This window comes from Lepidochelys kempii, chromosome 11 (genome assembly GCF_965140285.1).
Source record: "Lepidochelys kempii isolate rLepKem1 chromosome 11, rLepKem1.hap1, whole genome shotgun sequence".
NCBI lineage: Eukaryota > Metazoa > Chordata > Testudines > Cheloniidae > Lepidochelys > Lepidochelys kempii.
In genome coordinates this window covers 31,877,830-31,894,005 of record NC_136390.1, presented here as the reverse complement: position 1 = coordinate 31,894,005, position 16,176 = coordinate 31,877,830, and the positions used below count along the sequence as shown (strand labels likewise).

General features: G+C 45.3%; 2 protein-coding genes across 8 annotated transcripts in view; one reads left to right on the top strand and one right to left on the bottom strand.

The window, feature by feature from the left end:
* PKP4 (plakophilin 4) overlaps positions 1 to 865 on the bottom strand; it is a 242,698-nt gene extending 241,833 nt beyond the window's left edge. The window contains exon 1 of the mRNA XM_073305536.1: positions 718 to 865. The gene's annotated coding sequence lies outside the window, so the exon portion shown is untranslated. The remainder of the gene's footprint in view (positions 1 to 717) is intronic.
* A 159-nt stretch (positions 866 to 1,024) lies between these two features.
* CCDC148 (coiled-coil domain containing 148) overlaps positions 1,025 to 16,176 on the top strand; it is a 171,516-nt gene continuing 156,364 nt past the window's right edge. For 5 of the 7 annotated variants that reach the window (XM_078847931.1, XM_073305533.1, XM_073305534.1 and 2 more), the window contains exon 1: positions 1,025 to 1,075. The gene's annotated coding sequence lies outside the window, so the exon portion shown is untranslated. Of the gene's footprint in view, positions 1,076 to 1,234; positions 1,341 to 12,571; positions 12,646 to 16,176 lie in introns of those variants that run through there. The other 2 variants (XM_078847929.1, XM_078847930.1) reach the window with 2 other exon arrangements.

Here is a 16,176-nt window from a genome sequence, read left to right as displayed (position 1 = left end):
GCAAAAGCAGGCAGCCTTCTGCCCCCTCCCCACGGGGCTCCGTGAGCGCAGAGGGGCAGTTCCGTGCGCCTGCCACCTAGACTCTTAGCGCGGGGAAGGGGTTAGAGGAGACGGTGGCTGCGTTCATACAGCCTTAGCCCAAGCAAAGCCAATTTTACAGGGAAACGGAAGGCTGAAAGGAAACAGGAGCTTGGGAGGGCCGGGGGGAGAAAAGGTCTGGACGACAGAGGTTAAGAATAGAGACGGCGTTAGGGGGAGAGTTTTGGGAAAGGAGTCAGGCCAAAGGCGGGGCGTTTTGGGGGCGATCAGATGAAGAGCCAGGCCTGGGGGGAGGAGAAGATTTGGGGGGCTATGGGTAAGGCTGGGGGAGGGAAGCGAGACTAGTGCGGGAAAAGACAGGCTAAGGGGGGAAGGATGGGGGGGGGTATGGGAAAGAGACAGACCAAAAAGGGGGAGGCTGGGGGTGGCCAAGTGGGGGCACAGGGTTGTTAGGGGTGAAAAGACAGAGATCTCGAGGGGAAGGGATCTGGGGGTGAAGGGAGAGACAGGGAGCCACGACCCCCTCAGGGAGACTCAACCTGTCTCCTCGGCTCCCTACAGCTGGTTATGCTCCCTGCTGGCTCAGCCTCCCCTCTGATCCGGAGCCAGGTCCCCGCCCCAGGGTACCCCCCCCGAGTGGCCCCCCGAGGCCTCCCATGTCCCCGGAGCCTCACTCACCGCGCAGATGACACCGCTGGCAAGGGCTGGAGGCGCGGAGGGGCCCCAGCTGTAGCCTCCCCGCTGGGCCGGGCCCTACCCCGGGGTCTCCATGGTGGTGCCGCCGCCACCGCCGAGTCCCGACCCCCTTTCAGCCTAGTCTCCCTAGTCCCTCCTCCCACCACGGACGTCAGCACACGGGCCTGCCTTGTGCTGCAATGTTATTGGAAGAGCCCTGCTCAGGGCCGCACCCTATTGGTCACTGCCTTATATTAAACCACCCAATGAGCCGGCTACTTGAGGTTTCTATGGTTACCGATGCTGTGATGGGGCTGAGTGGAAGGACTTGGACTCGGAGCTGCAGTTCCTTGAGGCTCGGGTGTGTGCGACGGAAGGGGGGCGGGAAGCGGGAATCACTAGGTCACTGGGGGAGAGGGAAGGCCCCGGGCGGAGAAAGGTCACTGGGCGGGAGGAGGGGAGCCGGTGGGAGGGGGAGGGTAACTGGGTAGGATAAGGTCCTTTTCCACGCTCTGGAGGCTTTTCAAGCAGAAGCACCTGCACTGCTAGGGATTTACACGGGAGCCAGCACGCTGCAGTCCTGCCCTGGCTTGGTGATTGTCAAACTCGTCTGCCTCGCTGGAAAGGTGAGGCGCGAGGAAAGGAAACGCGTTGACAACGTGGTGCAAAATCCCCAAAGCTCCCACCCTAGTAGTGAAGTTTGCCCCAGACCATTTCTGCTAGTAAGTAAGGGTGGGTGGGGGTCTCCTAAGACACCATCTAAGAATCCATCCTCCTCCTTCTGGTAACTGTGAATCTCAGCCTTGATTTCAGCTCTAACTCCCCCTTCCCCTCCCTCCCCCATGAGGCTTGGCTCTGGGTGAGCAGCTGCTGTTCCTGTATGTTGTATAAGTGGGCCTGGTGAGAGAATGGCTGTCCATAGCTATAGATATATTGGAATGGCTCATATATTTAGCCATGAGCAAGAGCAAATATAATAGGACTTAAGAATACTTCCTACCTGGAAGATGGGGAGATGCAGCAATTAGTCACAAAATGGCTACTTTAGAACTGCAGCTGCTTGACTCTTCCAAATTTAAAGGGGCAGCCTGAGAAAAGTATGCTGGGCAAAATGCTCCTATTAAAGGGCAACCCTTTAGTAGAGTCAGCAAAGGCCAGCAAGTTACTAAGGAAATGGTGCCTGCTAAAGAAATAATATCTGCAGCATGCATCACTGCAGCCTTATAGGTCCTAAACAGATCATACATAGCATTATCTGACTACTAAGTTTTTTGTTGTGGTACTGTCCTGCCTATGTGAGGTGAATGTAAAGATTCTTCTGTGGGCTCAAACTTTTGTGATGAGTTATTGCCTGTCTATGAAATCAGCTAGACTTCAGTTTCTGTGTTATTTATATAATATATATGTAAACCATCTTTCAACCTATGTTTTGCTCTGATAACTTTAATCTTGGTCTATTAATTGTGGTGCTGATAATGTGGGAAGCTAAATCATAAAATGCATTTATCATAGATCTTTAAGCATGTTGCCTACTTGCTGTCTTCTGATCTTATATAAAATAGGTGACTTTAAAAATATTAGGGGTGAATCTGGCACTCTTGGAAAGTATTAACAAGACCCCGCTGGAGACTGAAGTTCTCTCTTCCCCCAGACCAGCTACAGCAGGGGTGGGCAACCTTTGTGGCCCATGGGCTACATCTGGCTATGGAAACTGTATGGTGGGCCATGAATGCTCATGAAATTTGGGGTTGGGGTGAGGGCTCCAGCTGGGGGGTGCAGGCTGTGGAGTGGGGCCAGAAACTAGGCATTCAGGGTGCAGGAGGGGGCTCTGGGCTGGAAAGGCAGGTTGTGGAGATTGGGGACTCCAACTGGGAGTGCGGGCTCTGGGGTGGGGCTGGGGATAAGGTGTTGGGGTGCAGCAGGGTGCTCTGTGCTGGCAGAGAGGGGGATCAGGTTTGGGGCATGGGAGGGGTTTAGGGGTGCAGGCTCTGGGTGGCACTTACCTCAAGCAGCTTGTGGAAGCAGTGGCATGTTGCCCCTCTGGCTCCTACGCAGAGGCATGGCCAGGCAGCTCTGCATACTGCACCATCCACAGGCGCTGCCCCTGCAGCTCCTATTGGCCATGTTTCCTGGCCAATGGGAGCTGCGGAGGTGGCACTTGAGGTGGGGGCAACATGTGGAGCCCCTTGGCTGCCCCTACGCTTAGGAGCTGGAGTAGGGACATGCCTCTGCTTCCAAGAGCCGTGCGGAGCCAGGGCACACATGGAGTAGGGAAAGCCTGAGACCCTGCTCCCCAACGGGAGCTCGAGGGCTGGATTAAAACATCTGAAGGGCCAGATGTGGCCCCTGGGCTGTAGTTTGCCCATGCCTGAGCTACAATATGGGAAATGACAGTACAAGCTTCCCTACAATGTACCACAACTCTGACCTGAGGGGATCACTTCTAGGTGTAGGAGGGGTATTCAGTCTCCTCCAGTTCTACTTAGTCTTTGACCACTTTGCTTATACAGTTGGTAAGGCTTTCAACTGTGACTTTGTGTTGGATACTTTGCAGTGACTAGTTGTGAAATGAAACCAACAACTCATTTTACATGAATTACTAAGCAATCCTCAGGTAATCGGTTCTGTCACACTAGTAACATGGGCCAAATTAAAACCTGTGACCTGCAGGTGAATGCTCCTTGGGCTTGATTCTGAACTCAAGGACACTGGTTTTATACTGGTATAACTTCATTTGGAACTGTTTCTGATTTTCACCAGTGTAAGTGAGATCAGAACAAGTCAATCTCATTTACTGCTCATGTAAGTCAGCCAGTGCTCTAAATAGGTGGTTTCTCAATATTTATTAAAGGAAAATCCCTCCCATCACTTACAGTAGGGAAAAATGGGGTCCAAATGCAAGTTCAATATGCAAATTTTAGTGTAATAGTAATTACTATAATTCTCAATCTCTTCTCTATATGCAGTGAATTCACAATGATTGGGGGGTTAGTTCTGCGCTGTGCCTCTTGAGCGGCACAACACAGAGAATGGCTTTTATGCCACTTTGCCCATGAGCTATCTTTGCCTCCTTTCAATTCTGAGTGACTCAAAGGACAGCTGCAACACCTAATATAAACTGGTTGTGGGGCAGCTGAAAATCCTTGAAGTCGCATGCTTTATGGGCCATCCCAGCATATCACTTGTGCTGGGGCTTCCAAGGGGGGGAAGCACGGTCTTGCTTACAGTGACTCTACACTGTACCTGCAGTGAGCTAGTTTCCACCCAGCCTACTTCAAGAACAGGGGATTGAGTCTGTCCAAGCTGGTTTTGGTAGTAATGGGAAGATGGAGAATGGCAAATTATTTGGTGAGATCCTGCCAGATTTGAAAGCCTGTTAAAGATCATTTTCTTTATCAGTGAAGCACAATAATTTCAGACCTGTTCTTAGCCACAGATTCATACAAAGTAAGGGTAGAAGGGACCATTAGATCATCGACTTTGGCCTTCTGTACATCACAAGCCATTAAATTTCACTAGTTACCTCTGTATTGACCCCAATAACTTGTGTTTGCTAAAGCATATCTTCCCAAAAGGTATCTAGTGTTGATCTGAAAACATCAAGAGGAAGAGAATCTACATTTCCCTTGGTAGTCTCTTCCAGTGGTTAATCACATTTGCTGTCAAAAATTGGTTCATAATTTCTAATTTGAATTTGTCTGGCTTCATCTTCCTTTAGTTTTTGTTATGCCTTTCCCAGGATTTGACTTGAGTGTAAAAGTATGGAGCCCTGCAGGAGCCCCAAACCCTCTCCCTCCCCTCCCCCGAGGCATCCAGGGCCAGCTGCAGCCGCGCCTCCTCTCCCCAGATGCCAAGCCACCCAGAGAAATGCGTGCGTTTCTCTTCTCCAGAAGACACTTTTGCTATGCCCCATGCAGGTTCTGGGGCAGCTGATGAGGCAGTAGCACAGGGGTTCTCAAACTGGGGGTCGGGAGCCCTCAGGGGCTCATGAGGTTCTTACATGGGGGGGTTGCGAGGTGTCAACCTCCACCCCAACCCTGCTTTGCCTCCAGCATTTATAATGGTGTTAAATACAGTAAAAAGTGTTTTTAATTTATAAGGGGGGGTGGGTTGAACTCAGAGGCTTGCTATGTGAAAGGGGTCACCGGTAAAGTGTGAGAACCACTGTGTAGCACATACTGCCTCCTCATTCACCCTGGAACCTGTATGGGGCATAATCAATCAAAAACTTCCCCCCAAAATCCTACAACCAGGCTGAGCCTCTTCTGGCCTATTGTACCTACCGCCCATATGTAAAAGCATGATATACTTGCTTAATCTCAATATCCTTAACAGAGGACTCTGTCTCCAGTGCATTCACTAGTAAGTCCTAGAAGAATTTGATGTCATTTGTTCCTTCTGAAGTCTGGGATTCCTATGGCTCTTAAATCTGGTCTCTTAAAAGTATTCTCTGGGTCTTCCAGTCTTTTGGATGAGCAGTTTAGTTCAGTGATATCTGGTGACTGCTTTATTGGTGCTGTTATCCTCCTACCTTTCCAGTCATTAATGAGTTTCTGCTTAATTTCTCCTGCTTAATTTATCCTGTCCAAATTAGTCTAGCTTTTTCACAGAGGTTCTCAATACTTTCAAAATTCTACCATGCCTAGCTTTAATTTTGAGCTAATACTCTTACATTTGGGATCCTCTTACCTGGATGAGTGCAGAGGAGCACCTTTGGCTGTTGGTAGAGTAGTGGGAACTGCAGAAGCAGAGGGCCTAATCTGTGAAATGTTGGATTATGAAGATAAACATCAGTGACCCTCAAACTGTACTGTACTTTACTGATAAAATAGGTAAAGATTAAAAAAATCCAGAAATCTCATTCAGATGCTGAGGTTACAGGACTTTGATTAGTTGGAGAGAGTGTGAACCTCATGGAAAGAAAGCTGACCAAATGAGCATCTGCAAGATAAAACATTTAGATGTGTATGTTTAAGTAGAAATGTTTTGATTTCAAAATGGTTATTAGAAGTCATTAGTTGATGTTTGTTTGAATTGCTCAGTGTCACGATCCCAATAGTGATACAATCGACTTGAGTTCATTTGTTTTCTGCAATCCCATTGGTTAAAATGTAGTAAATTTCTCATACACTTAATAAAAGGCCTTTTTCTCAGTTCTAATGTCCTAGCAGTAATGTGACATTTTGTTACTTGTCAGTCAGATCATTTTTTACTATAAAGAACACAGCTTTCATTCAAAAAAGCAGCATGACTTAATAGTATGCTTTAATATAGGTATAACTTTGTTTACCATATTACTCTTTAACTATGATAGTTGGAGGGGGGAAGGAATGGTCTGGATACTGTCAAATAATTACGTTCACCTTTTTAATTAGTTTTTTCTTCTCCATTTCTTTGTTAAAGCATCAGTTTTGAGCATTTGGCTCTTGATCCTACAAGGTGCTGAGCATAGTTACCCAACACACGGTAGGATGCTGTTTATTACTGCAGCCAACTAAGCAGGGTTGTTCAGTACCCAAAGTGGGTATTCCAGTGAGAAGATCTGAGGCAGAATTAAGAGCCAAGTATGATTCTAAATGAGGAAAGAGGGTAATTAGCAACTATCTTGGCCTAAAGTTATTCCCAGTTCCAGCCTTATAATAACGTTAAGAAAATACACTCAGCAGCAGGATATAATCAATTTTGGAGAGCACAGGCAGCAGTAACTCTTCATAGGCAAAGTTGTGCTAGGGTCCATTGCAGCCCCTACAAACTGCAGTGGCTCCCAATATGTCCACAAACCTACTTATCTGCTTGTTAAGATCTAGTTTTATATTGTGGTGTATAAATTTAAGCTATAGTGAGTAAATTACCAAATGCCAAAATTCTTCCCATTAGGCCAGGGATACAGAAGTCCAAGCTATGAGCCTTAACATGGAAGCTGCAAAAAGAAAATTGGATTCTAGCTATAAGTTTTCTTATTTACCACTCTTGGAAACCTAACCTCAGCCATAAAAATTATGTAACTAACAGTGTGGTAGCAGAGAGGACTATGCATTCATTCAGTTAGGTGTTCCATTTTGTTGTCACCAAATGCTGCTATGTACACAAATCAACAAAAATGTGTTCATCAGGAATAACAAAACTTATTACAGCATAAAACAATCATAGGACTAGAAGGGACCTCAAGGGGTTGACTGGAAGAGACCTCAAGAGGTCTTCTAGTCCAGTCCCCTGCACTCAAGGCAGGACTGATTATTATCTAGACCATCCCTGACATGTGTTTGTCTAACCTGCTCTTCTTAATCTCCAATGATGGCGATTCCACAACCTCCCGAGGCAATTTGTTCCAGTGCTTAACTACCCTGACAGGAAGTTTTTCCTAATGTTCAACCTAAACTGCCTTCACTGCAATTTAAACCCACTGCTTCTTGTTCTATCCTCTGAGGTTAAGGAGAACATTTTTTTTCTCCTTCCTCCTTGTAACAATGTACTTGATAACTGTTATGTCCCCTTTTGCAGTCTTCTCTTCTCCAGACTAAACTGGAATACTCCAGCTGAGGCCTAATCAGTGTGGAGTAGAGTGGAAGAATTACTACTTGTGTTTGCTTACAACACTGATAATTCATCCCAGAACGATGTTTGTGGGGTGTGTGGGTTTTTTTATATTTATTTAGCAACAGTCTTACACTGACTCATAGTTAGCTTGTGATCCACTATAACTGCCAGATCTTTCTGCAGTACTCCTTCCTAGGTTAAAAGAAAAGGAGTACTTGTGGCACCTTAGAGACTAACAAATTTATTTGAGCATAAGCTTTCATGAGCTACAGCTCATATTTCTCATTTGTATGTGTGCAACTTTGGAGGATGGATCCCTCAAGTATAGTAACCAACTTCCCAAGTGGAGTACTATGCACTTTTCCTTATTGAATTTCATCCTATATACTTTCATTCTCGGTGCAGTACCCTTTAGGTAGGATCCAGTGACGCTTTGCTTCACAACAGTGATTTAAATAACGTGCACAGAAGTGGCAATTTTCAGATGGAACTGCTGAATAACTCATTCTGGGCTGCTTTAATTGTTCTATATCAAAATGTACTATTGAATGTGTTTTTAGACTCCACTGGCTTTACAGGTGGTGCCAATGCACCCATCTCAGATGTTTTATCAATGTTACATAAACTACACCAAGTATTCTGATGTGGCAAATGGCTTTAATTAAAAAAAAAAGCCATGTGACTTTAGGATTGTTTAAGTGTTTCTCAATGGCAGTGTTAACATGGTCTTACCTAAAATGTTTATGAAAATTGCTTATTATTTTTATTTGTTGATAAAAGCTTATTTGTAAAATGTACATCATTATATAAACTAATGGATATTTTGATAGCTATTTTAAAAATATTGCAGTTAAATTACTGCAGGTTAACTGATTTTATCATGTAAATCAATTGCTTCATGGAGGTAAATATGAATAAATATACTAATCTCTTTTTGGCATTCTCCTAGGTTTTTAATACTGAGAAACAGTTTTGATAGCAAATCCTATGTCTGATCCAAAGTCCTTTGAAGTCAATGGGAGTTTTATATTCTGGCCCTGTGAGCAGGGTTAGTTGGTGTGGTGGTAAAAACACCTGAGCCCTGGCTATACTAATGCTTCCACTATTCCTATTGTCAGTGGTGAATTACAGGACCAGTTTTGTTACCATAGACAATGCAGTTCTGCAAAGCTGTTGAGCAAGGTGACTTAACTAAATCCTGATCCTATGAAATGTGGTAAAATTGTGCTCAACATCGTGCTTAATGTTCCTTCGCCTTCTTGAAAAGATCAAGCTACTTAAGCACCCCTGCAATATAATGCCACTGGTCCTCTCTTTCAAACTGTATGTAACCTCATTCTAGGTTACTTCTGTGATCTTCTTTCCTCCTTACTCAAAGCTTCTGCATATTAGCTTCCTTGTCATCCTTCTCTCTCTCATCTTGATGCTTTCTTCCATGCTGCTTTTACACCTGGAACTCTCTCCTTCTCCTGGTGTACCAAGCAATCACCCTTTCATGCAAATCCCTAATGAAAACCCACTTCTGTGAAGCTCTTTAATGCTAATCCACCATATAACACTTTTTTTAATAACAGCACTATTACTGTAGAAATCCAATTCCTGGTAATCTATTTCATTACATGTATCTAAAGTATTGTTTGGTCTATCTAGATTAGAGTATTTGGGGAGGGAACTGTCTCTTCCATTATGTTCAGAATAACTCCAAGAATATACTTCATCTGTACTTTATCTTGGAGAGTGCTGAGCACTCTGATGCCTACACAGCAAAACACTAACTTGTGTCTACATGCACTTAAAGTTAAGCATGGGGGTTAGTGCTTTGCTAGATTGGAGCTGAAGCGATCAGGACTTTGGAGGGTGGATCCCTCAACTTAGACAATCCTTAAATATACAGACAGGGCAAGTATAGTAACCATATTTAAAAAGGGGAGTGAAGAGGACCCGAGTAATTCAGCTTTTCTTTGATACCTAGAAAGATACCAGAATAATTATTAAACTCAGTTTGTAATCATCTGAAGGATAATAGGGCTATAAGGAATAGCCAATGTGGATTTCTCAAGAAAAAAGCATGTCACACCCACAGCACTGACTTTCCAAAGTACTGGGGGGTGCTCGACCCCTAGGTCCCATCCCACTCCACTTTTCTAACAGCACCCCTGGAGTTGCCACTTATAGTTACACCAGTCTGATTTCAGGGTTTTTGTCAGGGTTACTGGCCTAGTGGATAGGGAGAAAGCAGTAGATATGAAAGAGCTGGGGGATTTATTTTATTTTATTTTTTTTATTTTTTATTTTTTTTTGTAAGGCTTTTGACAAGGTTCCACATGACCTTCTCAAAAGCAAATTAGGGAAATGTGGCCTAGATGTTGAAAGACAGTACTCAAAGATTAGTTGTCAGTGGTTGCTGTAAACTGGGAGGGCATATCTAGTTGACAGGTTTCAGAGTAACAGCTGTGTTAGTCTGTATTCGCAAAAAGAAAAGGAGTACTTGTGGCACCTCAGAGACTAACCAATTTATTTGAGCATGAGCTTTCATGAGCTACAGCTCACTTCATCGGATGCATACCGTGGAAACTGCAGCAGACTTTATATACACACAGAGAATATGAAACAATACCTCCTCCCACCCCACTGTCCTGCTGGTAATAGCTTATCTAAAGTGATCATCAAGTTGAGCCATTTCCAGCACAAATCCAGGTTTTCTCACCCTCCACCCCCCCCCACACACAAACTCACTCTCCTGCTGGTAATAGCTCATCCAAAGTGACCACTCTCCCTACAATGTGCATGATAATCAAGGTGGGCCATTTCCTGCACAAATCCAGGCTTTCTCACACACCCCTTTTTCCCGGGGACGGACAGACACACACACACACACACACACACACTCACTCTCCTGCTGGCAATAGCTCATCCAAACTGACCACTCTCCAAGTTTAAATCCAAGTTTAACCAGAACGTCGGGGTGGGGGGGGGGGGGAGAGGGGTAGGAAAAAACAAGGGGAAATAGGCTACCTTGCATAATGACTTAGCCACTCCCAGTCTCTATTTAAGCCTAAATTAATAGTATCTAATTTGCAAATGAATTCCAATTCAGCAGTTTCTCGCTGGAGTCTGGATTTGAAGTTTTTTTGTTTTAAGATTTAGAACAATCTTAAAACAAAAAAAACTTCAAATCCAGACTCCAGCGAGAAACTGCTGAATTAGAATTCATTTGCAAATTAGATACTATTAATTTAGGCTTAAATAGAGACTGGGAGTGGCTATTTCCCCTTGTTTTTTCCTACCCCTCCCCCCCCCCCCCCGACGTTCTGGTTAAACTTGGATTTAAACTTGGAGAGTGGTCAGTTTGGATGAGCTATTGCCAGCAGGAGAGTGAGTTTGTGTGTGTGTCCCCAGGAAAAAGGTGGGGGGGTGAGAGAGCCTGGATTTGTGCTGGAAATGGCCCACCTTGATTATCATGCACATTGTAGGGAGAGTGGTCACTCTGGATGAGCTATTACCAGCAGGAGAGTGAGTTTGTGTGGGGGGGGGTGGAGGGTGAGAACCTGGATTTGTGCTGGAAATGGCCCACCTTGATGATCACTTTAGATAAGCTATTACCAGCAGGACAGTGGGGTGGGAGGAGGTATTGTTTCATGATCTGTGTGTGTATAAAGTCTGCTGCAGTTTCCACGGTATGCATCCGATGAAGTGAGCTGTAGCTCACGAAAGCTCATGCTCAAATAAATTGGTTAGTCTCTAAGGTGCCACAAGTACTCCTTTTCTTTTTGCATATCTAGTTGGTTCCTGGGTCTGCTATTAGTCAATATTTTCATTAATGACTTGGATAATGGAGGTGGAGAGTAGTTTATAAAATGTGGGGATTACACCAAGCTGAGAGGGGTTGCTAGCACTTTGTCAAGGTCCTTTTGAATTCTAGTCCTGTCCTCCAAACTGGAGAATTGATCTGAATTCACACTAGTCTTCACTGAATTTCATCTTGTTGAAGTATTATATTTAAGAAGGAATAATCAAATGTACACAGTGGTGGATTAAGATATATTGGGGCCTGGGGCACAGAACACTGGGGGGGACCCACATCCCTCCCAGTCATGGACCACTGTGGGGAGCCCTGGATACCCTCAGAGGCAGTGATGCAGGCCAGGGGCAGCTCTCAGGCACCCCAGCTGCCTGCCCAAGGCAGGAGCAGGGTCTGGGGCTCCCCACAGCTGCCTGGGCTCCCTGGGCCTAGGGCACTGGTCCCCAAACTGGGTGCACTGCCCTGGAGGGGCATGGAGGAACATTCAGTGGTGCGCAGTAGGGCCTAGCCCTACTCCCAGCTCTGCTCTGCCCCCAGCCCGAGCTGTGGCTCTGCTCTTGGCCACACCCCCACTCAGTTCTTGACTGCAGGCCCTAGTTCCGGGGACAGAGGGGGCATGGACTGAGTAGGGGGGAGGGCATGACTGGAAAAGTTTGGGGACCCCTGGCCTAGGGTAACCATACATCCTGTTTTGGCCCCAACTGTCCTGACCTTTTCTGGCAAAACTGGGCATTTGTCCCATTTGCTCTTTCCAACTGATCACCAGTTGGCAAGAGCAAACAGGACAAATGCCCAGTTTTGCCAAAAAGGAGCTATCGGGGTGAGTGGTGGGGCTCAGGCCAGCCCTGGGAAGGGGGGCTTTGGCAAGTGGCTCATGCCAGCCCCATGCTGGCAAGGCGGAAAGGGAGAAGGGGCTTGGATGAGCTCCATGCTGCAGGGGGTAAGGGATAGGGGAGAGGGGGGCTTGCTCCAATGCCAGGTGGGGGACCCTCAGTTGAGTGCCATGCAGGTGGGGGGGCCCTTGGTCCAGCATGGGGTGGGCAGGGGGGGAGGACCTTGACCCAGCTCAGTGTGGGGCTTGGGCAAGCAGCGCTCAGCCAGCTCTGCCTGGGGAGGGGGGATATTGCTCACCACCCTTCCACAGGGTTCCAGTTGGGGTGGAGGCAGGGCCTCAGGGGGTGTGGGGGGAGAGATGGGGAGCAGAGGGTGGGGCTAGAGTTCCATCTGCTCCTGTGTGGCCCCCAAATTGGCTGGGGCCCCTGGGCATGGGCCCTGTCACCACATTCAGTAATCCACCACTGAATGCACAAATACTGTACAAAATGGGAAATTCACTGATGAGGCAGTAGTACTACTGAAAAGGATCTGGGGGGTTATTATGGATCACAAGCTGAATGTGAGCCAGCTATGTGGTACAGTTGAGAGAAAAAGGCTAATATTATTCTGTGGTGTATTTATTAACAGGGGACTCCTATAAGACATGGGAGGTAAATATTCTGCTGTACTTGGTGTGACAGGTTCCCCCCAGGGTGCCACTTGAAACTGGGATACCACTCAGCCCTCTGACCCATCAGCCTGGGCTCCATGCTGGGGTAAGTTGCCAGGCTCTCCAAGCTTGCTGTTTCTCCTGCTCACACACAGATAGGGACACACCCAGTTGCAGCTTCATACACAGATGCTGAGATCAGCTCTGCACGGGAAGGCTCAGCTAAGGCACCTCCCAGTTGATAAGACTCACGCTCCCCTCTAGAATATAAACACAATTATACCATCTTGTGCTGCACAGGGAACTCTACAGCATAAGCTCATAAAATTCATCCCCTCCCTCAGTGTGGAGAGAGAGATGCAACAGTGTTCTGCTGCAAATTATAATTTCCATACTAGTTTTAGACCAAACAAGTTTATTAACTAAAAAAGATTTTAAGTGATTGCAAACAGATCAAAGCAGATTACCTTAGTAAATAAATAAAACTGCAAACTGAGCTTAACCTACTAGGTAGGTAGGATATGAAATAAGCCAATTCTCACCCTGAGTGGTAAACAGGCTTGCAGATTCTTAAGGCGCAAGTTGCCTTGGCTTTCCCAAGCTAAAAAGCCCTCTAGCCTGGGACCATAACTTCCAGTAGTTCAGTCCTTGCCTGTCGGGTGTTGCCAGGTGTGTTGTAGGAAGAGTGAGGTCCCATCATGATGTCATAGTCCCCTTTTTATATCTGCTTCCCACTTGCTGGAAAGCTCTTTTGTTGTGACCTGAGTCAAACAGTTCGCATTGTGTAGTGCTGTATCTGAGAGGTTTCTGTTGTACACAGTTCCTGGGGTAATCCTTGTGCTTGTGTGCATTTCCTCAGTAAGCTATTTACATATTTGGCCTTTTTACTGTTACACTCACAAGCAGCCTTTCAAGTATATTCAACCTCGCATCGTGTTTCAGTAACACATACGTAGCCTAACTTCACATACGACGATAGCACATACAATCCAACAAGATATTACTGTCTAGAAGATTGATACCTCACAAGGCATACTTTGTACAAAACATATCTTAATTATATGACCGTGATTAAATATTGGTGTCACACTTGGTACTGCTGCAGCCTTAGCTGTAGTATTTTTTCATTATATGTGCCACACTTTAGGTAAGATGTGGATAAATTGGAGAAAGACCAGAGGAGAGCAGAAGAATGATAAAAGGCTTAAAAAACATGATCTATGAGTGAAGACTTTGAGCATGTTTAATCTTGAGAAAAGAAAACTTGGGGGATCTGAGAAGAGTCTTCAAATATGTTAAGAACTGCTATAAAGAGGAGTGTGATCAGTTGTTCTCCATGTCCATTGAAGATAGGATTAGCAGTCCTCTTAATATGCAGCAAGGGAGATTTAGGTTAGCTATTAGGAAAAACTTTCTAACTACAAGGATGTTCAGCTCTGGAATTAGGTAGCAGTGAGGTTTAAGTACAGCCTAGAAAGACCAATACCTATCAGGGATGTGGACTAGGTATGCTTGGTCTTGCCTCAGCATGGGAAGGATGCACTAAAATAACTAGGACATCTTCAGGTCCCTTCCAGCCCTACTTTTCTGAGTCTGTTTTTTCCTTCCCAGTTTTGGCCTTTTCTATTTGACTAATATTTTGTTCTGAGTTACTTTACTAGCTTGCAAAAAGAAAAGGAGTACTTGTGGCATCTTAGAGACTAACCAATTTATTTGAGCATAAGCTTTCGTGGGCGACAGCTCACTTCCACGGATGCATTCACTAGAAAATACAGTAAGTAGATTTATATACACACAGAAAATGAAAAAATGGGTGTTACCATACACACTGTAAGGAGAGTGATCACTTAAGATGAGCTATTACCAGTAGGAGAGCTGATGGGAGGAGTGGGGAAGAAAACCTTTTGTAGTGATAATCAAGGTGGGCCATTTCCAGCAGTTAACAGGAACGTCTGAGGAACGGGGGTAGGGGGGAAGGAAATAAACATGGGGAAATAGTTTTACCTTGAGTAATCACACATCCACTCCCAGTCTCTATTCAAGTTCTAAGTTAATTAGAATTCCAATTCAGCAGTCTCTCATTGGAGTCTGTTTTTGAAGTTTTTTTTGTTGTAATATTGCGACCTTTAGGTCTGAAATCGAGTGGCCAGAGAAATTGATGTGTTCTCTGACTGGCTTATGAATGTTATAATTCTTGACATTTATTCTTTTATGTAGAGACTGTCCAGTTTGACCAATGTACATGGCAGAGGGGCATTGCTGGCACATGACCGCATATATCACATTGGTAGATGTACAGGTGAACGAGCCTCTGATAGTGTGGCTGTGACTCAGCCCTATGATGGTGTCCCCTGAATAGATATGTGGACACAGTGGGCAACGGGCTTTGTTGCAAGGATAGGTTCCTGGGTTAGTGGTTCTGTTGTGTGGTGTGTGGTTGCTGGTAAGTATTTGCTTCAGGTTGGGGGGCTGTCTGTAAGCAAGGACTGGTCTGTCTCCCAAGATCTGTGAGTGATGGGTCGTCCTTCAGGATAGGTTGTGGATCCTTGATGCGTTGGCGAGGTTTTAGTTGGGGGCTGAAGGTGACGGCTAGTGACGTTCTGTTATTTTCTTCGTTAGGCCTGTCCTGTAGTAGGTGACTTCTGGGTACTCTTCTGGCTCTGTCAGTCTGTTTCTTCACTTCAGCAGGTGGGTATTGTAGTTGTAAGAAGGCTTGATAGAGATCTTGTAGGTGTTTGCCTCTGTCTGAGGGATTGGAGCAAATGCAGTTGTATCGTAGAGCTTGGCTGTAGACAATGGAGCGTGTGGTGTGGTCTGGGTGAAAGCTGGAGGCATGTAGGTAGGAATAGTGGTCAGTAGGTTTCTGGTATAGGGTGGTGTTTATGTGAGCATCGCTTATTAGCACCGTAGTGTCCAGGAAGTGGATCTCTTGTGTGAACTGGTCCAGGCTGAGGCTGATGGTAGGATGGAAATTATTGAAATCACCCCCCACCCCCCCACTCCTGCTGGTAAAATCTCATCTTAAGTGATCACTCTCCTTACAGTGTGTATCATAACACCCATTTTTTTTATGTTCTGTATGTATATAAATCTCCTCACTGTGTTTTCCACTGAATGCATCCGATGAAGTGAGCTGGAGCTCACGAAAGCTTATGCTCAAATAAATTGGTTAGTCTCCTAAGGTGCCACTAGTACTCCTTTTTTTCTTTTTGCGAATACAGACTAACATGGCTGCTACTCTGAAACCTGTCGTTTTACTAGCTTGGTATGTTTTTCATACACATTAAACTTACTGTGCTATGTGTCAGAGCTCTGGGAAGATGCGTACTACTACAAAGAGGACAAAAAACTTTTTGTTGGTCAGACAAAATGATGGTTTTATTTCTTCTTAACAGAAAGGTAGATATATTAATCTAAATATTTGGAAACTGGAAGATTTCCTCTTTTGATTTTAACAGATACAAGGCAGGTCAAGTTTTGGACTTTGATGTTTCATTAATGTTCTTAAAGTAGGAAACCCCAAGCAAATTTCAATTACTTGCTCTATGCTTATTTGCACTGTAATTTCGGTTCTTTGCTTTTATGGATTGAATGCTTTATAATTCAAAACTGATGATCTAGTCCCCTCTTAAGGGAC